General features: G+C 37.2%; 1 long non-coding RNA gene across 1 annotated transcript; it reads left to right on the plus strand.

Moving 5' to 3' along the window:
* Positions 1-3,417: 3,417 nt before the first annotated feature.
* Positions 3,418-21,853, plus strand: LOC139140152 (uncharacterized). The gene is made up of 3 exons (XR_011553953.1): positions 3,418-3,538; positions 18,385-18,516; positions 18,820-21,853. It is a non-coding gene; the product is annotated as an uncharacterized lncRNA (long non-coding RNA).
* The last annotated feature ends 843 nt before the right edge of the window (positions 21,854-22,696 follow it).

Genomic DNA, 22,696 nt, shown 5'->3' on the forward strand with positions numbered 1-22,696 from the left:
AAAAATAGGCTTACTCGGCATTTTGTTATGTTATTGACAAAATTAAGGACCTTAATTATATTTTAAAACAAGAGCGGTGACCTAATTTTTATTGTATACTTTGAAAATCCGCGTTCTAAAATTGACGTTTTCACTTTACTTTTGTACATTTAACGGAGTCATGTTTTCGCTTCATCATCGGTGTCAAGAGAAGGAATATGATGCTTTTCCCGTAGCCTGTAGGGATCGTGATACCACAATCATTTCTTCCCGGGGTCTCCTTGTTTGTTCCAAACACTTTATAGCACTTCTGTCTTGGTTTTTACGTTTATACTTAGGCTGCGCGTTAGAGCCAGACCCTTCAGGTTGCGCGCGTCCAAAACTCGTGTTACCGCGGATTTAACATCTAGATCTACCGCTGGACTAGGTCCCGTAGTAAATCTAGGTCAATGACGTCTTGATATGACATCATTGACCTCGCCTGACATATTACAAAAGAATGGCATTGCTAATATTTATGCGCCTTTATTATGCAAAGTCGCTAATGGCAGTGATGAAAGCGGGAGCAGAAGTGAAACGGAAGTAAGAGCGCCGCCACTGTTTGGAGTGTGCTCGGAGGGATGCTGGCGAATAGATACCGATGTGTTAGGCGGCCTCATCCCGAGACCGTCTCACTAACAGCCGAGTTCATTAAACTACAATAAAACAAGTATTGAGGACAATCTACGCATTAGAACGTGGGAACGTAGCATAAACTCACAGTATAAACTCTACACTATTAAAACTACCCTAGTCCACATAAGGCCTGTGGCCTATACTGACAACATACAGACAGACACGTGTTGAGGTCAAGGTCAACGAATTTAGGGACGATTCAGAATTTACTTCTAGGGGGAGGGTGGAGGATTTTCTATTTCTCGGTGATTTTTTTCCATGCCCCCCCCCCTAGTAAATTATAGAAAAAATCTATGGCCCCCCCCCTCATCTTTTCCTGTTTTTTTTTCCATGGCCCCCCTAATATATACATGCATGCTTATACGGTACATTATAGACATATCTAGTCTAACAAGTTGCAGGAACTGTAGGGCCTAGTGGACATTAATCGATGATATAACAAATTATTTCAGGTTATGTGACTATAAAAAGAATGATTTGCAGGACTGCAAGTGGCACACTTTTGGAAAGGGTAGCAATAAACATATCTGGTTGTAAATTTCTGAAGAAAAGTTAATTACTAAATATGAATACTTTTTTCGTTATGTCTCACTGATACATATGATGCACACAAAGACAAGCCAAAATGTCAGTTAGAAATGGTGAACAGAAAATCAGAGGAGCAGATAATTGGCAAAGTGATATATATCTTGAAGTTTAATGGTACATCTCATTTGCAGATATCCAGATATTTCTGGAAAGTGAGATGTACATGTACATGCACACGTTCAGCATACATTTTCATTTGATGATGCTGAATATTTGCAGACTCACGGTGAAGTTTTAAACATAAGGAATTAAAATTGTGAAAGCCAACTTGTTTTTAATTTTCTCTTTTTTTCTAATTTGGTTGTCATAAAACCAAGTTGCTGCCACTGAAAGCAACAATGCTGAGGAATATTTTAGAACATTTCTTGAACAAAACACCTTATCCAAAACATGAATTCACATGTTATTCTGCTCATTCCATTCACAATCAATGTTCATATTAAAATGCAGATAACCCTGTGTAAGTCAAAATTCACATTTTGTCAGCAGTATTTTTCAAAATTGACAGAGCATTCATATTTCAAATTTTTTTTAACAAACTTTAATTTTAGAATAGTCATGATGCGCATGTTTTCAGATGACACGAAACAATACATGTTAATTTGTTTTTTTGCCTTTTCTGCCAGCCGCCACTGTGAAATCTTTGATTATACATATCAGAATGAATGGGACACAAAAGTATTAGCATCAATACACAATGTGTAAGCCTATCCACATTTCTCCTAGCCTCATACACACTGAGATCACTTCTTGGACTACAGCAAATTTCTTGTGTACACAATATTTCAACAATCCGACACCATAGCATTGGTGCAGTGCCACATGATCTTCTGGATGCACATACAGGATTATTGGAAAATCAACCCTTTTGTAAATTTTTCACCATATATTTTTGACAGTATACATAATATTTTTATTTTCAACATTAAAACCTATTCGTTGAAAAGCACCTTGAAGATGAGACGGCCATAAATTTATTTTCAAAAAGTTTATAGTAGATGTAAGCACTGTAAAAAGTTATGTAGAACATTTAAACAATTTAGAAAGGGTCAAATTGATGAGAATGAAACATAGAAAAAAGGAGCAGAAAAGAAGAGTAGCAGTAGCAGTAGTTTACTCAAAGGATGAAGTGGTGTGTATATTTGGGGTAAAAAACCTCAATTTTGTATTAATGATAAAAATTAATTTAAGTCGAAAACTAGACAGTATTTTCTGAAATGTAATATTTACTTGAAAGGATAGTATTCATGTAGAAAAAAACAACTATTTTACTTGGCATTATCCATCTTCATTTTAAAATTGTAGGGGTTTAAAGACTGACACTCTAATAATTGATTAAAATCATGATCAGCAAAATTAAAATGCCTCTTATTCAAAATGCCTCTTATTAAAAATATAAGAGCTTTATTGCAAAACAAAACCAATTGATAGTTGTTGTGTTATATAGCATTTAAAAAACATAATGTGAAATTTCAGAAAATTTGACCCAGCTGGAGTGGAGTTAAATTCGTTGGAAATTTTGAAATTGGGAGGCAAAAGAAGCCAAGAAATCAGATGATTTGCATACATTTGCATAAATTAACACTTCTTTATCATGCAACTTTCAACTGCTTTACAAGCTACAAGGTAAACCCAACCTTAAAAAGACATTTGCTGTAATTTTTAGCATTTGTTCAATGTTCATCTCTGTGTATCAGCATTTGTTTGTTATTCTATCACTACATAGAACACCCAATGCTGTATTTAGCAACATACCAGTGTGAACATAAATGACCATTGTTATTGTTGATAAATGAATTCTAGTCTGGACTTGATCTGAGATCTCTTTTCAACAAAAACAACCCTGACTGTTCACTTTATGGTTTGTATTGACACGCTAAATACTGGACATTTCATAACGCTTCAGGGAGGAGAACAAGATACTGCAGTAGATGCATAAAACAAACCACTGTGAATATTACTGAATTTGGCAGCTAAAGGAGTTTAACTGAACATGTTGAGTTTATCTGTCACCCAGGTAGCGTCTACGGTGCTCTTTTGTAGAGATCAGAAATTCTGGGCAAATATTGAATTGATGTTTTTTTCCTTGGCCCCCCCTAAAAGATTGTGGTATTTTTGTCTGGCCCCCCCTAAATTTTCTTGGGAAAAATGGGTGCCCCCCCCTGGAAGTAATTCTGAATCGTCACGAATTTATTACAATGTTGACCTGCGATGAGCCGATTTCCACCAGAAACCTCCAACACTAGTGGTAGGCGCTAACCTTCCGGCGCCCTGGAAGTAGTGTTAGTGTCGCTGGGTAAGTCCGTGCTTTTTATTTGGCTTGTAAAGTTCTTACTGCAAAGGTCCGTGAGCAATAAGGAGTACGGAAACAGACATATGATGTGATAGTGCCTTTCCCGTAAAGGGTGTGTCCCAGGGGTGTGTCTCGCTAGTTTGTATGGTGTCCAAAACGTTGTTAATTTCGTGCAGGCGCGATAAGCAGTCCGCGTCGTTATCACTAGTTTTGACGTATCTGGTGGTAATGTGAAAGTTGGGGATTGTCGATAGCCAAAATAGTTCGCGCAGCCACTCGATGGCTGTTGTATTACGTGACGTGTCGGAGTGTTTCGCTAAAAATCCATTCAGACATTTGGGCCAGCTGTTGGCTATCGGCGCGGCGTTGGTGCAACATCGTCAGCGGTAAAGTCTACAATTTCACAAAATTGCGGCGAATTTGTCCATAATCTAGTGTACAAAGGCTTTATCAAGCATAACAAGGATTGGACAGTTTATTTCTCTAAAATGTGGTGAATCTTGGTGAAAACGTAACGCGTATCAATAGTACAAAAGCCACATCCTGGCTACTGACAGGCGCGGCATTGATGCAACATTGTACACGGTAAAGTCCACAATTTCGCAAAATTGTGGCGACTGAACCGTTGCAATCTGCTTATAAGGACTCACATAGTACTGAAACAGCACTGACTCGTATTCAGAATCGACAGAACATTGTCATGCTGGTACTTCTCGATCTGTCAGCAGCGTTTGATACAATTGACCATCAAATACTTCTCTCTCGTTTGTCTAGACTTGGTTCAAGTCGGTGAATTTTAAAAAAATAAAATCATTTATAATGATTTCTCTTGTGTCTCTCCTATTTCGTACAAACCTGTCCGGAATTTGGCAGCTCACGCCAGGTTTTCCCAGCGATTGAATGCGTCACGTTTGAGTCTGCGCAGTAGTGAGTTAGTTTCTGCCGGATTCACCGGGTGAAACTCCGGTGAATAGCGTTCACTCCACTCATCGCGTTCACTCCACTCATAGCGTCCACTCCACTCACGCGCGCGTTTCACATGAAAGCAGAATACAAATCATTGCGTTCACTCCACTCAAACATTCACAAATCACAGACTTGAACCAAGTCTATCGTTTGTCCTACCTTATGGGTGTTCGTGGTACCGCATTAACTTGGTTTGAATCACACCTTGAAGATCGTCAACACAGAGTTTGCATAAATTGTGTGTTTTCCAACCTTAGGAAAGTCAACTATGGAATTCCTCAGGACTCTGTTCTTGGACCTATCTTGTTCACAATTTACACATCACCACTTGGTAACATCATTCGAAGATACAACATAGAGTTTCACCTCTAGCGGATCGCTGACACCCAACTTTATCTTTCTTTCAGCGCAGACTACAGAATATCAACATGAGCATATCAAAAATGGAAAACGCGATCGCAGAAATACACAACTAGATGACCATTAATCTAATCACCATTTTTTGATCTTTTTAAATATTTTAATGTAGTTTTTTGAGTGTATATCTTCTTAAATATTTTAATGTAGTTTTTTTAGTGTACATTTTTATTGTATGGGTCATCGACCTGAAATAAAGGATAATAATAATAATAATAATAATAATAATAATAATAATAATAATAATAATCAAACTGAACTCGGATAAGAGGGAATTAGTCTTTATTTGGTTCGCAGGCAAACCTTCATAAACTGAACATACAATCCTTGCGAATTGACGGCTGTACCATCATTCCGACAACGTGTGCTAGAAACCTTGGCGCTCTCTTTGACAACACGATGAGTATGAACAACCACGTAACTGCAGTGTGTAAATCGTCATACATGCATATCAGACATATCAGCGCCATACGGAAATATTGAACAGAAGACGCAACAAAGCAGTTAGTTCATGCATTCGTAGTATCCAGACTGGATTATGCTATAACAGTCTACTTTATGGTATGACCAAGTTAAATATGCGGAAGCTTCAACTCATCCAGAACACTGCAGCTCGTCTGATTACAAAAGTAAAACAATTCGACCACATTACTGATGCTCTTATCAAACTTCACTGGCTGCCTGTCCATAAACGCATTCAGGCCCTGCACGGTGCTGCTCCGACTTACCTCTGCGATCTAATTACACGCTACAAACCAAAGCGCTGTCTTCGTTCTGAAAACCAATGTCTGTTAGCTGTTCCGAAAGTTGTATGTAAGACCTTTGGTAATCGGGCCTTTTATTCTGCTGCCCCAATCTTATGGCACGAGCTTCCACTTGAAATTAAAACCTGCAAGTCGCTTGACATTTTTAAGAAGAAGTTGAAAACTCACCTTTTTAAGCTTGCTCATAGTATGTGATTTTTATTTACTGTGTACCAGTTCTTTATTCGGTTTTTACCGTGTTGTTAGTTTTCTTTCCACAATTTTTATCTTGTTACATTCTTCGTTTTTCCCTTTATCCATTTTTCCTTTTTTCACTTTTAATGATCTTTTATTTTTATTGTTGCCATTTTCCCTTAAGCACCTATGAGCACTTTTGTGGATATATAGCGCTATATCAGTGCTTAATTATTGTACTTGGGCCTCAGCCCAAGTACATTTGTTTTCATTCCGTGGGAAAAAACTGTAAGGTATAACCATTTCTGGCTGAGACCAGGGAGGGCAAAATGTATTGGCTTCATCTTTCTTGGCATAATAAATGGCGTAATGATGTTAACTGAATGGAAGTGCTGCTCTCAGCCAGTCTTGAATAAGTGAGATGTGAATATAAATGCTTCTCTATCTGAGTTTTGGCCACAAAATCTTCTGAATATAGTCAAAATGTGCATCGAAATGCAACAATTAATGCACCCTCCGTTTCCTAGGCGATGGCACGACCCTTGCTACACCCACTGGACGAGCCAAAGTGGGAGGGGTAATTTCGGTTTGGTCGAACAGGAGGGCTCGAGACCAGAATTTAACATTTAAACTTGAAACATGTTTAATCACTGACAAGATGTGGATTAGTGTTAATCAAAGAGAAAGTTTGAAAAGGAAAGGTTTTATATCCCGGACACAATGAAAAACATTACGACTGGAAACTGTACCCCCGGTTGAGAATAGTAATGCCCACAGCGATGGAGAACACTTATCCTTGAGCTGAGAAAACCAGACCATCATTTCGAAATAGAGCTGCAGATTCGAGAAGCTCGTTAAAAATAGCTAGGTACACCCCAAGGGGTGGTTTCGCGTCTTGAGGGCAAATTTCGCCTCCTTCATTTAGAAATCGTACGTTTGTTTTTCCAGGGGAACACATCATTTGACACAAAATTTGCATGAAAAGGGTCGCCAGTAAGCACGTGGTCAAATCTGGCATAAGAAACAATATGAAATGTTGGGTAAAGCCAGTCCAAAATAAACTGATTTGAACTTTTGTGTTTTGTAATTTATACCACTGCAGTAACATGACTTTTTTTTGACAACATCACACAATGTAATACGTTTTGAAACTGAATACTCCGACGTATTCTGTGTCCCCTTTGCTAAAAAATACGGTATGCCGATTACCATGTAAGGAGATGATGACGTCAAGACAGATTTGTAGTGCGTTTGGTCTTGGATGGTGCACGAAGTTTTGTCGAGGTAGCTTGTGTATTTATTTCCTAAATGGGAGATATTAGGGTCGATCTAAAAGAAGGCCGAAAAATGTTATGATACTCTAAGCGAGCTGAACTCCAATGCGAATGGTTGGATAATTTGGAGGATGTCTAGACTGATCTCGTCTCATTAAGATTATTTGGCGGTCAGTATTGAATTTCAACTGCGTCACAAGTTTGCGTCGAACGGTCAACGAACGATATTTTAGAAATCTGGAGACATGGCACATCGCAGTTTTATTTAGTATTTTATATTTACAAAAGATGTAAGAAGCAATGATTTTGTTGAAAATTCTGAAAAAAATATAGGAAGATTTGATCGCGAACACATTTTCACTTGGGGGTCAACTAGCCCTGCGTACGATGCTGTGTGTTCCGCTACAGCTAACCGCCCCGCTCACCACAGCCCTGCAAAGACCCGTACGTTGGGTCGGTGACTTCAAATCCATTTTGGGACTTGACGTAAAAAGCCAAATTACTGCCGAAATTCAGCGTTCTTGGGCCCAAGTCGTATCCCAGCCTACCTCAGCTACTCGATCGCTTCCAAAATGACAGTCTTTTATTCACTTCTCGTAAATAACCGTCGATGTCGGCAACTCTCTCGCTGGCCCTGCGTACGATGCTGTGTGTTAGCTGAGCACATAGCATCGTACGCAGGGCTAGGGGTCAACATGGGGTCGCAGCCATGTTGCCTCAAAACTTATTTCTGTCTGCACTCAAAACTCAAAAATGTCGCATATGAACCTGAAAAATCGATGTAATTTTGTCAAACTTCGGCGAAATTTCAGCCTATAGACAAAATTTCATCTAGGTAAGGTAAATTTACTGAAATTTGATCGACAAATAATCCTGAGCTTGAACGTGACAGCTCGCCTTCTCCGGGAAGTCATGCATCCGGCCAGCTGCCCATATGGCCGGGTGCATGAGATTGTTTTCAAGCGATGGCGGCAGACCGTACGGGGCTCTGGATATGAACCTACCGCCGGTGTAGCTGTAATAACTGTTGCGTTGTTTTTAATCACCACGGACGAAGTCCGAGGGGACTTATAGGTTTGGTCATGTCCGTGCGTCCGTCCGTCCGTTCACGCCTAGTACCCAACCCCATACAGATGCACGTCGATTTGTTTCACAATGCTATCAAATTGGCCGTGTTAGAGGACTTTTTAGTTTACACCTCCATAGACTCCCATGTATAAGGCAGTTCTCCATAGATTCGCATGTATGATGCCAAGAAAAATAAAAATTTAGTTTCTCATCGTATTCATATTGCCTAAAGGATGCAGTGACACAGTTTTTTTGTCCCCACGGATAAAGTCCAGGGGGCTTATAGATTGGCTCATATCCGTCGTGAGTCCATCAGTGAGTCCATCGGTTCACGCAGATATCTCAGACATTTTGACAAAATATCATGTGACCTTGGTGACCTTTGACCTCAAATATACATTATTGTCCATAACTCAGTAACCACAAGTGCTAAACCTTTCATATTTGGTATGATGGGACACCTTATGACGCCACATATTGTACCCCATTAATTATGTGCATATCTAATTATGAGCGAGCCAATAGAGCAAGAGGTCTGATTTCTGGTATATAGGGATAAGTTAACAATATAATTTGTTTGACAAAACTTCACGTGACCTCAATGACCTTTGACCTCAAATATACATATTTGTCCACAACTCAGTAACCACAAGTGCTACACCCTTCATATTTGGTATGAAAGGACACCTCATGACACCATATATTGTACCTCATTAATTATGTGCATATCTTATTTTGAGCGAGCCAATAGAGCTAGAGGTCTGATTTTTGGTATATAGGAATAACTTAGCAATACAATTATTATGACAAAATGTGACGTGACCTCAATGACCTTTGACCTCAAATATATATATTTGTCCACAACTCAGTAACCACAAGTGCTACATCCTTCATATTTGGTATGATAAGACACCTTATGACACCACATATTGTACCTCATTAATTATGCGCATATATAATTTTGAGCGCGCCAATAGAGCTAGAGGTCTGATTTTTGGTATATAGGAATAACTTAGCAATACAATTATTTTGACAAAATGTCACGTGACCTCGATGACCTTTGACCTCAAATATATATATTTGTCCACAACTCAGTAACCACAAGTGCTACACCCTTCATAAATGGTATGATGGGACACCTTATGACACCACATATTGTACCTCATTAATTATGCGCATATCTAATTCTGAGCAAGCCAATAGAGCTGGATGTCCGATTTTTGGTATATAGGGATAACTATAGGGTAGAAATCTAAATATGCCCATCTAAATATTAGACATCTACCATCGAGAACAAAAGAAATTTGCTGTAATTTGAATATTTAAGGAGTTTAAGCAATTCCCGCTATAAATAAAGAACCCCTGCCTCAAACTCCACAAAAGTTGCTAGACATATTTTGCCGTTGTCATGCCATTGCTTCGTTTAATAACCAGTTAATCAAATGCCTCATTGACAGGAGGAAATTCAAGACCATATTTGAATAGTAGTATATATTGTCCTCAAAATTACTCTATCACGGCCCAAGTACTCATTGCCTTCAGCAATACTGCCTTGTTATTATTATTATTGTTATTATTAAAATTGACAAAACTTGGTATGTATATTGAAGATACTATGATACAAAATTCTTGAAAGGTATTAAGCAATTTTACTTCAGCCAATTTATAATTTGCATGTTTAATAAACTTTTGAAATTAGGGATATATCACAGGGGCTCATAAGTGCCTATTTAAGTCAATATTACAGCGTTTTTCTTTCTTTTTCAATGTTACAAATAAAGCTGAAGAGCACAACATTTTGTGTAGCTGTCTTTTGTGTAGCTTGTATTGGCATGTATAGTGCGCCCTCAATGGGGAATGTGATCATATGTAAATACGACCTTTAGTTCCGTGACCTCTAGCCAATTCCTCTGGCCATGCCTTCTGTACACGTGTACAGACGTCGCTGTGTTACTGTACTATACAGTAAGCATAGCGAGGGCAGGGCAGGAAGTAGGCATGGCTAGAGCCGGGCCTAGAGGTCACGGAACTAAAGGTCACATTTACGAGGACTCACTATACATGCCAATACACGCTACACAAAAGACAGCTACAACAAGTGTTGTTCTCTTCAGCTGGATTATTTTTAACATTGAAAAAGAAAGAAAAACGCTGTAATATTGACTTAAATAGGCACTTGTGAGGCCCTGTGGATATATATTTGAATTGACTCGACGAAAGTTGATGAAACTTGCTATGTACATTAAAGATACTATGACATAACATTATTGAAAGTCAAAAGGCATTTTTACTTGAGCCAATTCCCTATTTGCATATTTAATGATCTTTTCTAATTAGGGATATATATCTGAATTGGCTCGCTCGAAGTTTATGAAACTTGTTATGTACATTGAAGATACTGTGATACAACATTATTGAAAGTCATTAAGCATTTTTTCTTTAGCCAATTCCCAATTTGCATATTTAATGAACTTTCCTACTTTGGGATATATATCAGATTTAAAGTTGACAAAACTTGCTACATATATTGAAGGTACTATGGTACAATATTTTTGAAAGTCATTAAGCATTTTTACTTCAGCCAATTCCTAATTTGAATGTTGTTCATGATGTTGATCATAACACTTTCAATGAAGTTGCAAACACGTGGCAAAGGTTCAAATTTACACATAACTGCAATGTATAATGAAACTCGTGAGCATTTTCAGTTCATATCTGGTTTATACTTTGACACGCCAAGTGAGCAAACTGAATGTGTCTATTACATGCGCTAACTTTGGAATATGACATCTTAATACATAATCTGTGGGCCCAGTATCTCAAAAACGGCTCGTCAAATTAGAATCAAATCTGGTACACAGATTCTGTTTCATAATTGCAAGAACAGATTAGTTTTTGGAGGGTACGGCTTGCATATTTCATGCATATTTGCCTAATTAATGATTTTAGAAAAATGAGACACACAGTGAGAACGTCTGCACAGAATTGGATTAGATTTGCCACAAATATTGGTCACACAAGCATTTATTCGCCTTGAAAAACATAAAGGTGTGACCGACATCAAAGTTATCTGCTAATTTGCATATTTGATGAAGTTTCCTAATTAGGGATATATATCTGAATTGACTCATTCAAAATTGACGAATGTGGGTATGTATATTGAAGATACTATGATTTAACATTAGTGAAAGTCATTAAGCATTTTTACGTCAGTCAGTTCCTAATTTGCATATTAAATGAACTTCCCTAATTACCTAATTACGGTTATATATATCTATCGACTTGACTGAAGTTAATGAAACTTGCTATGTACATGGAATATACTATACTACAACATTATTGAAAGTCATTAAGCATTTTTCTTTAGCGAGTTCCTCATTTGCATATTTGATGAACCTTTCTAATTAAGGATATATATCTGAATTTACCCCATCAAAATTGACGAAACTTCGTATGTATATTGAAGATACTATGATTTAACATTAATGGAAGTCATTGATCATTTTTTCTTCTGCCAATGCTTAATTTGCATATCTAATACACTGTCCTAATTAAGGTCATATATATCTTGATCGACTTGAACAAAGTAGACGAAACTTGCTATGTTCATTGAATATACCATGATACAACAATGTTGAAAGTCATCAAGCATTTTTACCGAAGCAATTTCCAAATTTGCATATTCAATGAACTTTCCTAACTAGGGATATATACCTCGATTAACTTGATCAAAGTTGGTGAAACACGCTATGTACATTGATGATACTAAGTTAAAACTAAATTGAAAGTCATTAGTATTTTCACTTCAGCTAATGACTAATTTGTATATTGAACATACTTTCCCAATTAGAGACATACATCTGGATTGGCTTAATCAAAGTTTACAAAACGTGCTATGTACATTTAAGATACTACGAAATAACAATATTGAAGTCATTAATCATTTTTATTTTAGCTAATCACTAATTTGCATATTTAACAAACTTTCCCAATCAGGGATGTATATCTGGATTGACTTGCTATGTATATTCTAGTTACAATGAGAATATATTACCAAAGGTCATTTTGATTTTGTAAAACATTATTACTAATTTGCATTTTCAACGAACTTTTCAAATTAGGGATATATCTTGATTGACTTCATGAAAGTCGATGAAACCTGCTATGTACATTGAATAATTTCCGATGAAATATTAATGAAAGTTGTTTAGATTTTTACATTGGCAAGATACTAATTTTCATATTTAACTAACTTTCCCAATCAAGGATATAAGATTGGAAGAACTCTAAAAACAGTTATGAACTTGCTATGTATATTGATAGGGTAATTATGTTGTATAAGTGAAAGATATTTTTGTCTGCTAATATATAATTCGTAAATTCAATGAGCTTTCACAGTTTTGCATATATAGCTTGAGCTTAACCAAAGGCTATTACACTCGCAATACAAAGTGGTGATACAATTACAGTATTCAAAGAAATTTTGTATTTTTATCAGCTAATTACATATATATTTAATGACCTTTGGAATTAATCTGTGGTGAATATTGTTCATGATGTTGATCATAAACACTTTCAATGAAGTTGCAAACATGTGGCAAAAGTTAATTTTACATACAACTTCAATATGTACTGAAACATATGAGCATTTTCAGTTTACATCTGGTTAACACGAGCAAAGCGAAGAATGGTCGCTGGGTAATCTCGCATATCGATAATCGTAGCGATCATCCGACACAGATTTCAGATACCAATTGCTGATTTGCACACGTTATCGCAGCCGTGGTACCAATTGGGACCAAAAAACTCCACGGAGTTGAGAGGCGGCGAAGCCAAAGCCGTACACTCTCGCCATACTCGTAGGGTTAAGGCGCTGGTCAGTTTCTTTGGCCAAGGTGGATTATTTTTCGCCCACGTCAAAAAGTGGCTGACCCCCCCTATTCCAAATTTTGAAGACAGGGTGACCTCCGCGATATATATATATATATATATATATATATATATATATATATATATATATATATATATATATATATATATATATATATATATACGAAAAGATCTGTAGAACGGCAGGTTGTTCTAAGATTGACCTTACTTCCAATCCCAAGAGTAAATTTTGATGAGCAACGTTTCGATGTGGCTAGCACACCTTCATCAGGCTCTATTTACTAAAACAAAAACAATGTGCGCATGTCCAGATTAGACAATGCGGGAATATTCACGTGACCCAAAAGGAGACCAATAGCACGAAAGCAACTAATTTTGAATTCCCGTAGGCTCGTAATCATTCAAACCCTGAGGATACATCGTTTCCGCTTTGTTAATCCATAAACTTTCTAGCTGTTTCATAAGTTGTGTGTTAGGATCTGGTAATCGGCAGAGGATTACGGCTGTCAAAGCATTATCTGACAATGAATGACCAGGCAGCCTAAAATGAGGCACTACATAAGGAGACCTGTCCTTACGATTTGTTTTGATATTAGAACGATGGCCATTCATTCTTTATGGAAAGGTTGTGTTGTCTGCCCTATATATTGAATATTACATGTACGACAGGTTAAGGCGTATATAACGTTGTTTGATTTACAATTAACGTCATCTTTAATTTGGAAGGATTTACCAGACACTGTAGATATGAAATACTTTGTGTCCTGTATAATAGAACAGCAAGCACATCGTTCTCTGTTACAAGGTTTGCAACCCCAGGTAATACGTTCAGATTTAGCATGTTTAAGTTTATTTTGACGTAGAATGTTACCGATCGTCGCTGGTTTGCGGTACGCGATAATTGGTGGCAATGGCATCACTTGTCTCATGCGAGATGATGATTGGAGGATGATCTGGTTTTTATCGCTGATTTCCTTCAGATAAGGTTGTCGTGGATCATATGTTGTAACCCAAGGCACTCTATCTGTGTGTGTAAGTGATTTACATTTGTATTGAAGTAAATCGGAACGAGTTTGGTTTGATGCACGAGCGATCTGCATATCAATGGATTTTCCCGAGTAGCCACATTTTCTGTTGTGAAAGCGAAATTCTTTGATTCGTTGATCACACCATTCCGATTTACTGCAAATACGGCGAATACGAAGTGTACCGGAGTAAACGATTGACTTAAAGATGTGTGGTGGATGACAACTCGAAGGGGGCAGGTAACGATGTGATGCTATAGGTTTACAATAAAGGTCTGTCTCCAGTTTGTGGTTAATAAGGTGTAGTTTGACATCTAAAAATGGAACTGAATTAGGACTTATTTCAACAGTGAATTTTATCTTCGGATGACAGTTGTTTAGCCGGTTTATGAAGGTGCGTATATCCGTTTCATTAGATGTAGATAGCGCGGCAAGATCATCGATGAAACGCTCTGTGATATCTGGATGGTTTGGGATGGTAAAATAAAACTTCCGCATCCACCAACTCATATATATATTTGCATACGATACTGCGAATGGTGTACCCATAGCAGTACCCGAGATTTGTTTGAAGTGTTTCCCATTAAATTGGAAGAAATTATTTTCCAAAACAAAGCGAGCTATTTGTGTTATATATATATATATATATATATTATATATATATATATATATATATATATATATATATATTAATATATATATATATATATATATATATATATACACACAAAATGTATACAATGTGCCCTCCCGGTTATCACATAATGGCTTTATGGCAACCTCTGAACTTGGGCACAGAGAGTTATGTATATATTATATATATATATATATATATATATATATATATATATATATATATATATATATATATATATATATATATATATATATATATATCCTTCAATAATTCTGTGTTTTAATGAAATTGTTGACATGTCATGATCAGTTGTAAGACAGGAATTTCAAAGTGCCAATTTTAAAGTTTGAATACAGTTCTTCGGTACTTCAATTTTGAATCAGCTGTGAATGACTTTCATACTTTCCATGCTTAACCAGATGTCCTGAACTGTTGTACAGAAACGGATGTCAATCATGAATATTTAAGAGGGAAAAGCAGTAAAACAAATCAAAAAATCAGTAAATCAAAAACTTTGATGGGTCTTAAGGTTTCAAGACAAGAAATTGACCATTTTAATCTAACAATTCTCTGGTGGTTAATAAGCTCAGAACTCCCGTAAATTGTACATTTTCTGAAAGCCTAGATATAGGGGAACATTTTGGTAACAACAGTGTCACTATTGTTTACATAACTATCAGGTAACAGATACTTTGCATAACCTTTCGAAAATCGGTTTTCCCAATGTTTTGTCTCAATTCTTCAAAATATCCGACTCAAACTTTCTGGAATGCAAGCTGTCACAACGCTCTTCCAAAGTGTGTCTCAGATTTTTTATATCTTGCTTAGTTTTTTTGGAGCACAATTTTAAAGAAATCAACTCGGATTAAATTCACCACTCTGGAAGTTTTTCTGGCATAAAAATTGTTTTAGAAGGTTTAAAAAAATTCTGAGAGACATTTTTTGGAAGATCTGTAGGACAGCTTGCACTCACACAAAGTTCAGCCTTATATCTCAAAGCATTGAAACAAAACATAAGGAAGCAAATTTTTGAAAGGTAAGGCAAATTGCCCGTCACGTGATAGGTATGTAAACAATATTGACACTTTTGTATCCAAAATGTTCCCCTATATCTAGGCTTGCCGAAAATATATAATTTACAGGGATTCTGAGCTTATTAACCACTTAGAGAATGTTAGCTTAACCAAGTCAATTTCTTGTCTTGGAACCTTATTAAGACTTGCCAGCCATCCAGTTACATCTCCTGAGAAGCCACAGAGAGCTATATTTAAAAGTTGTAGCTAAATCTGATGTGTGCAGTATCTGAGAGGACCTTTTCTTTTAACATTGAAACCACATAAAGCACAGCTAATAATGATAAGAGCTGCCTTTAGTTAACTTTTATTTTAGTCATGAAAAAAAATCATCTCTTGACAGAAAACCTGTGACACAACGATAGTTGCATCAAAGAGAACGAAAAATATCTAGTCATTTTTCTCTTTCTAAAGTATATCATTGTATCAAATATATTGTGAAATATTAGTGCGTGTTGCTTTCCAATACTGAATTCTCATAGAGAAAACAGGAAAGTATCACGAATTTGTCATGCTTTTCATATGAACTGCAGATTTCATAACTGTAAACTTTGCTTTGCAAACATCAAGATATCTCTGACATGTATCTCTGATTTATGTAAGTATATGCCGCACCAGAAGGGCGCGCTGAAAAATATTAAACATCAAGATAGCTCTGATATATATGTCTGATATATTCAAGTGATGCGCCCGAAGGATGGCCTGAAAAATATTAAACATACAGATATCTCTGATATATGTATGTCCGATATGTTTAATTTACGCGCCCCAAGGGCGCGCTGAAAAATGCAACTGAATTATGCTTCCGAGGCTGGCACGATGCATTTTAGGCAAGTATGAGCCCGTGTCGAAATTCAAAACACTGTGGGCATTTCAAAAATCATCGTGACCCCATCACCAAAGTCAAAAACAGGGTGACACCATGAATCCACCGTCCCTCAGGCCGAAGACACTGACCAGTCCCTAAGCGCCCAGGATAGTTGGTTAAAACCCAACTAGCTGGAACTCTTGAAATGTGTTGGCCTCATAATATCTTCCTATTTTCTCCTGGTTTTCTCTGAATTCTACACTCTGAAGGGATATGGGCTTTTACTGCGTAAGGAAACCATTCCTTTGTGACATATTTGACAAGTAAATTCATTTTTATTTTCCGCCTTTTTCAAAAATTGATAAAGGAAAACAGAACTTACATCGTCACAGTTGAAATCAGTCACCCCTATTATAGACTACTCTGTACAGTTTATGCGTAGATTTCAGTGCAGATATGCACAGTATCCACGGTTTTTGCTTTTCCGCATTGGGCTGCGATTTAATGTTTGGGCAAACATTTAATTGCAGTGTAATCTTTATCTTGTTCAAAACTGCATTTACAGTCGCATAGAGTGACTGAGTGACTGAACACACCTAAATTAGTACATTCTCACATAACTTATTTTAGCTTGAAAAGTAAATTAATAAAATAATGTAAAAGATACAGCCAGTGGGGCTTTAACTAGGAGCGTGCAGACACAGCCCGGTAGGACCGACCAGAGACAAGGAGAAAGGTAAACTGTGAACAGTCTCCACAGCCGGCCCTGAGTGCCCTATTTGCCTACCACTAACATAGCCACCGTGGCAAGTTTCCAGGAATCATCACTTTCCCGAAACCGAAAGCTATAAAATGAACACGATTGGAACTAATTTGGGATAATTGGATGGTGAAGTAATGTCGATTTATATCTGCAAATATAACCTCACCTACGTTTCTTTATAAGTTACACACTTGTTTTTATGAGTAATTTGTAATATTGCAACATTCAGCTACAGGGCACCTAACACTTTTGACCTTGCTAAACTCCGCTCATCAAGTCATACATTGGCTATTGAATTTGAAAGATATTCAAAATCCATTGTTCCAGTTGAACAAAGAGTATGTTGTTTTTGTTTAAGTAAAAATTTGTCAGTTGTAGAAGACGAATGTCAATTTGTACTTTTCTGTCCTTTATATGAGCATTGTAGAATGGATATTATTCCTTCTTACGATAAGTTTATGCTGTTTTGGCATCGTAAAATCAGTGTACTCTATATAAGTTGTCTATTTTTGTACACAAAGCATTCAAACTTCGAGACGAGTTTATTTTGCAGTTAAATAAATACGGTTTTCTTTCATATCTCTGTATTGTACGTTTTTTTGTTTGCGATGGGCTGAGGCCCAATCATTTGAATAAAGATTGATATCAGTTTACTTACATGCATGTAGAAATATTCCTACCCTGCCATGACAAATAATGGGCTAAGAAATTATAACCTACACAAAATATTTTGACGGCTCTCGGCAATCGCTACTTATCTAATTTCCCCCTTTTTCTTGTGACTCAGCGGCCGAGGGCTGTCATTCGGCTCCGTGTAACTCAGACTATGAACCGAAAAGAATGCTGGTCAAAAAAAGGCAGCTATCGGCAATAGTTGAAATGCATTTCCTTTCGTTTTACTTTTAATTCACTTTTATTTTTATTTTACTTTGAATGTTTTTTTCATTTTACTTTGATTTTTTTATGGTTTTTTTTTCATTACACTTGCAGAGATCATTCACTCTAAAAAATCCATCATATCAGTGCAAGTGGTGAGCAAGTAGAAGTGTTCCGCCTCTCGATCAAACAGGATTGAATTACAAGTAATCATACATTTACAGTCGGAGAAAAGTTGAAAATTTGGTAAATATAAACCCGTTCATTGTAAATCCTTAACTAGTCTGTTGCATTCACATCACCAGGCAAAATGGCACCCACAGATTAATCGATCAGATGCTTCGTCTATCGTTATACCAGCTTCATTTGTTTTTTCGTCTACAACACTTCAATGATCAGCATATATATTTTTAGAGGATACTTTCGTCATTGTCCATATTAGAATATTTTATACGCTTTATTGGCTTTTAGAATCTTGATTTCTTCAACTTGATCTGCGCGTTGAATGCTGATGTAACCAAAACACCATTTACCTGTGCGAACTTTCAGATTTTGGTCCCTGGATACTGAGTCTGAATCATGTACACTAAAGAAGAGTCAGTGGACTTCATCGAAAACGTTCTGAAAATAAAAGATCCTCTGTTGATGTTCAAGGAAAATCCACTAGGTTTACTCAACTGTCTTGTCAGGGCTTTCCATAACGCCATCCCGTCGCAGAACGTCACCTTGCTGGCCGTGGACGAGGAGGACAGACGAGCGCCAACTATCGATGATATAAAGCGAGCTGGTTTGTCTGGCATGGGTGGTATTTGCACGGTCAATAATGGCTTTCTAAAATTTCTGCTCGAAACTATAGGCTTTGATGTTAAGTTCGTTCCGTCTGAAGTGATATATCCCAACCATCACTTTGTTGTAATCGCAAGCAGTGTTTTACTGTGGTTTTACGACTTATCCGGACACCAAACTTGCTAATTACCCAGCAACTTCGCTGATGATATTGAGACTTTGATCGGTAATTACCAAAGCACTTCGGTAATTCACCTCAAACTTGATACTTGATCTGGCTGCATGAGTGCTCCATGGGGTACACAATGTGTATACAAAGTCACTGATAAGTGCCATAAACTAATTTGTGACCAGGGGTTGGCATTCCACTGAACAGCATTCCTCAGTAAAACCAACATATGTACATGTGTGCTGTTCATCCGTGTTACATGTAAAACTCAACTACGGAGAGGTTAGGAGAGTATAATGGGTCGTTAGAGTTTGTTAAATTACTTTTCAGAGCAGAAAAACTATTACTAATGTTAAAACAAGGGGACATTGGAATTCCTGTTACAGTATTGTGAGGAAAATCCTACATTATCCAGTTTATTTATAATCCTATGACCCTCCGTCTCTGTCACCTATAGTCCCACTCCGCACATCCGCCATTGGTTTTCCTCCTATAAAACCTGCAGTTTCATTCGTTTGAAGCAATTATCGTTTCATCTGTGAAGAGTTTTTACCGGTGACTATTACAACTTTCACTGCCAGTTGTTGTTTCCATAAGATGCAGACCATTTGATACTGAGTACACTGAGTTGCTTTTACGTGCAGGCAATGCAGATGCCACTTCACAGTTCACACTGTGCTGTTGATCGGCAAAGTACAAGACGTCATTGTTTCACTTTTTTTTAATTTTAAGATATGATTCGTGTGAAAATTTTACCAAATGTCACTGATGGGATTGTGTTTCAATTTCATTTGATGCAGGGATATGAAATACTAAGCTCGGAATCATTGCTGAATTTTGCTGCCTTTTGGCAATGGTTGTCTATCAGCATAAATGTGATCGAGGAATGCCCATTCATGGAGATAGAGATATTGAAAATCTTTTCTGTATTCTAGCTTCCTTTACAATTTCTTCATGTGTAAGTCGATTTAGGAAAGTGATTGAAAGTTTGAGTGGTGTTCAAGAATTGTGCCTAAATCAGCACGACTTGAGCGGAAAAAGGACTGTTCAATCAGACATGGTGTCCATTAAAGTTAAAGAAATATTTTTGGTGCAGTAGGCAGGTTTACTGCATTGCAAGTTGTATTTGTCCTGTGCCATTTTCATCACTTTGTTCAGCAATTTTTTGTATGGGTACACTGTTGAATACTTCGAGTGCAAACTCATGTCTCAAATTGGTTTATGCTATCGCTGCATGCACTGTAGATGTCGGCATCTGTGTTTACACTTTGCCACCCATCGAGTTACTGCAGCCAGATCAAGTATCAAGTTTGAGGTGAATTACCAAAGTGCTTTGGTAATTACCGATCAAAGTCTCAATATCATCAGCGAAGTTGCTGGGTAATTAGCAAGTTTGGTGTCCGGATAAGTCGTAAAACCAGTGTAAAAGAGGGCGATCAGTATTGTCTCGAGGCTGGATGTTGCTATCCCACTTTTGAAGCCATTCCTCTTGATTTTGACGCAGAATCTCCAGTCTACAGAAATTCCTTTTTGCAGTTTAGACTGGTGAGAAAGGGTGAATTGATTGAGAGACAGCATTTCAAAAAGAGCCATGACTCAGTCGGAAAAGTTGCAAGAAAGTGGGTCCGATTTTATGATTTCAACCCGAATCGTTCCGTCGATTTCGACTTTTTTGAGCCTCATATGAATGAGGAATGTCGAGGCAGTAGAACGAAAACGATAGTTACTTGCCTTCGTGCTGTCGCCTTCAAGAGTGACAAATGTATCGCCCTCAAGGAGAACTCACTTCTGGTCGAGGGCGATGATCACCATCTCCACGAGACAAAACTGAAATCCACGGACGAGATGAAACATCATCTCCGTGAGATGTGTCCAAATATACCATCTCACGTCATTGCAAAAGCACTGGCATTCTGGGAGAAGAAAATCAAACCGACTCTTGCTTCCGATGAAGTGAGTTCTCTTTCCTCTGATTCTGAGACCATATTATAAACAGAGTTCTAGCTCTTTCATTCCTAATCACCATGTATTTTTCGCAGGTATTGTTGTGTAGGACACTGCATCACCGTTACATGTTAGAGATATAATTTTCATGTTTTAATGCGAGGGTCTTATTTTTTAAGTTACACCCTTCTGCTGACCTTCGCAAAATGTTAAATATCGATTAATGTTTCTTATTCTTTTGGATGTTCTTCGGCCGCACTCTTATTTGTAAAAAAAAAGGATGGATACGAACTAAACAGGTATTTGTGAACACAAACTGTATCTAATAGTTAACTATTTGTGATAATGTAATTTTGATGTATCGTTTGATCATTTTAGCTCCTTTCGAAGATTGCTTTGATGATGGATGTCAACTCGTCACCAATTCATACAGCTTCAGCCGCTTCTTTGAAGCTGTTCAGTCAATCACTCATGCATACCACATTTTCAGACCCGAAGTATAATCTCTTTCTTGTTTGTTTTCAATATAAATTTGAAAGCTGCGATTGCTCACTGCTCTGGTTTGTTCCGTTTCGACGATTTAGATTGTGAAACTCTGTCGAATAGTAACTGTCAGCGCAGTGTTCATGAAATCGGCATATTTTTAGGTGTGTTTTGGTAAATAAAAAGTTTTATTTAGTCAAATTTGTGTTCTACAAGAGTCTGATGTTTGGTTTGTGCAAGGCGACATGGATATGATTTTAAAGTGTTGCATGACTCATTAAATCATGATCATATCATATCTAGATTGCCCATACATGTTCACATAAGGAGGTACTAATTCACTTTAAAGATGTTTTCTTGTTGTTTACTTTTTGACGAATACATACACAGAGTAAATAACAACATAGCTGAAACATTAAGATGCATGGTTGTTTGAAATAAAGCAATAATTAAAATATAAATTGAAAAGTGGGGTGTTTCCCACATAAATATGCTATCCCGCAATTAAAATGGTGAAAGACAATGAATTCTATGTGTTAATATCATCCTGAAGATTCTACCTATACGCCGATGTTTTCCCCTCTCCCTATATTGGAAAATTTCTCTCAAGCTCTCCTCCGTTAGAAAGTCTCCTCATTGCCCTGTCATCACCACATGGTCTTACCCTCCCAATTGACACCCTAACAGCCGAGTCCTGCAACAGTATTTTGTTTTCAATTTTCCCGCTAAGCAAATGAACAAGTGCCCACCAAGAGACTGTTTATATATACGAATTCTTTTATTCACATTCACAAACAACAGCTTTGTTTGATATGCCCGTGTGTACGACCTTTCGCTTTACTTCCCACTGTAACTGTAAATATAGAGACAGGGCATGGCATCCTGCAGGGAGAAAATCTGAATTTGTTCAGTGTTTTTTTTTTAATTTTTTGTATATGCGTTGCTTATTAATGTATATAACACGCCTCGAGAGTGAAAGACTTCAACTTCTGCTCAAACTTTCCTCAGGGAAACTTTCACCAATTCTCTTATAAAATTAGGAGA

This window comes from Ptychodera flava, chromosome 9 (assembly GCF_041260155.1).
Source record: "Ptychodera flava strain L36383 chromosome 9, AS_Pfla_20210202, whole genome shotgun sequence".
NCBI classification, from domain to species: domain Eukaryota; kingdom Metazoa; phylum Hemichordata; class Enteropneusta; family Ptychoderidae; genus Ptychodera; species Ptychodera flava.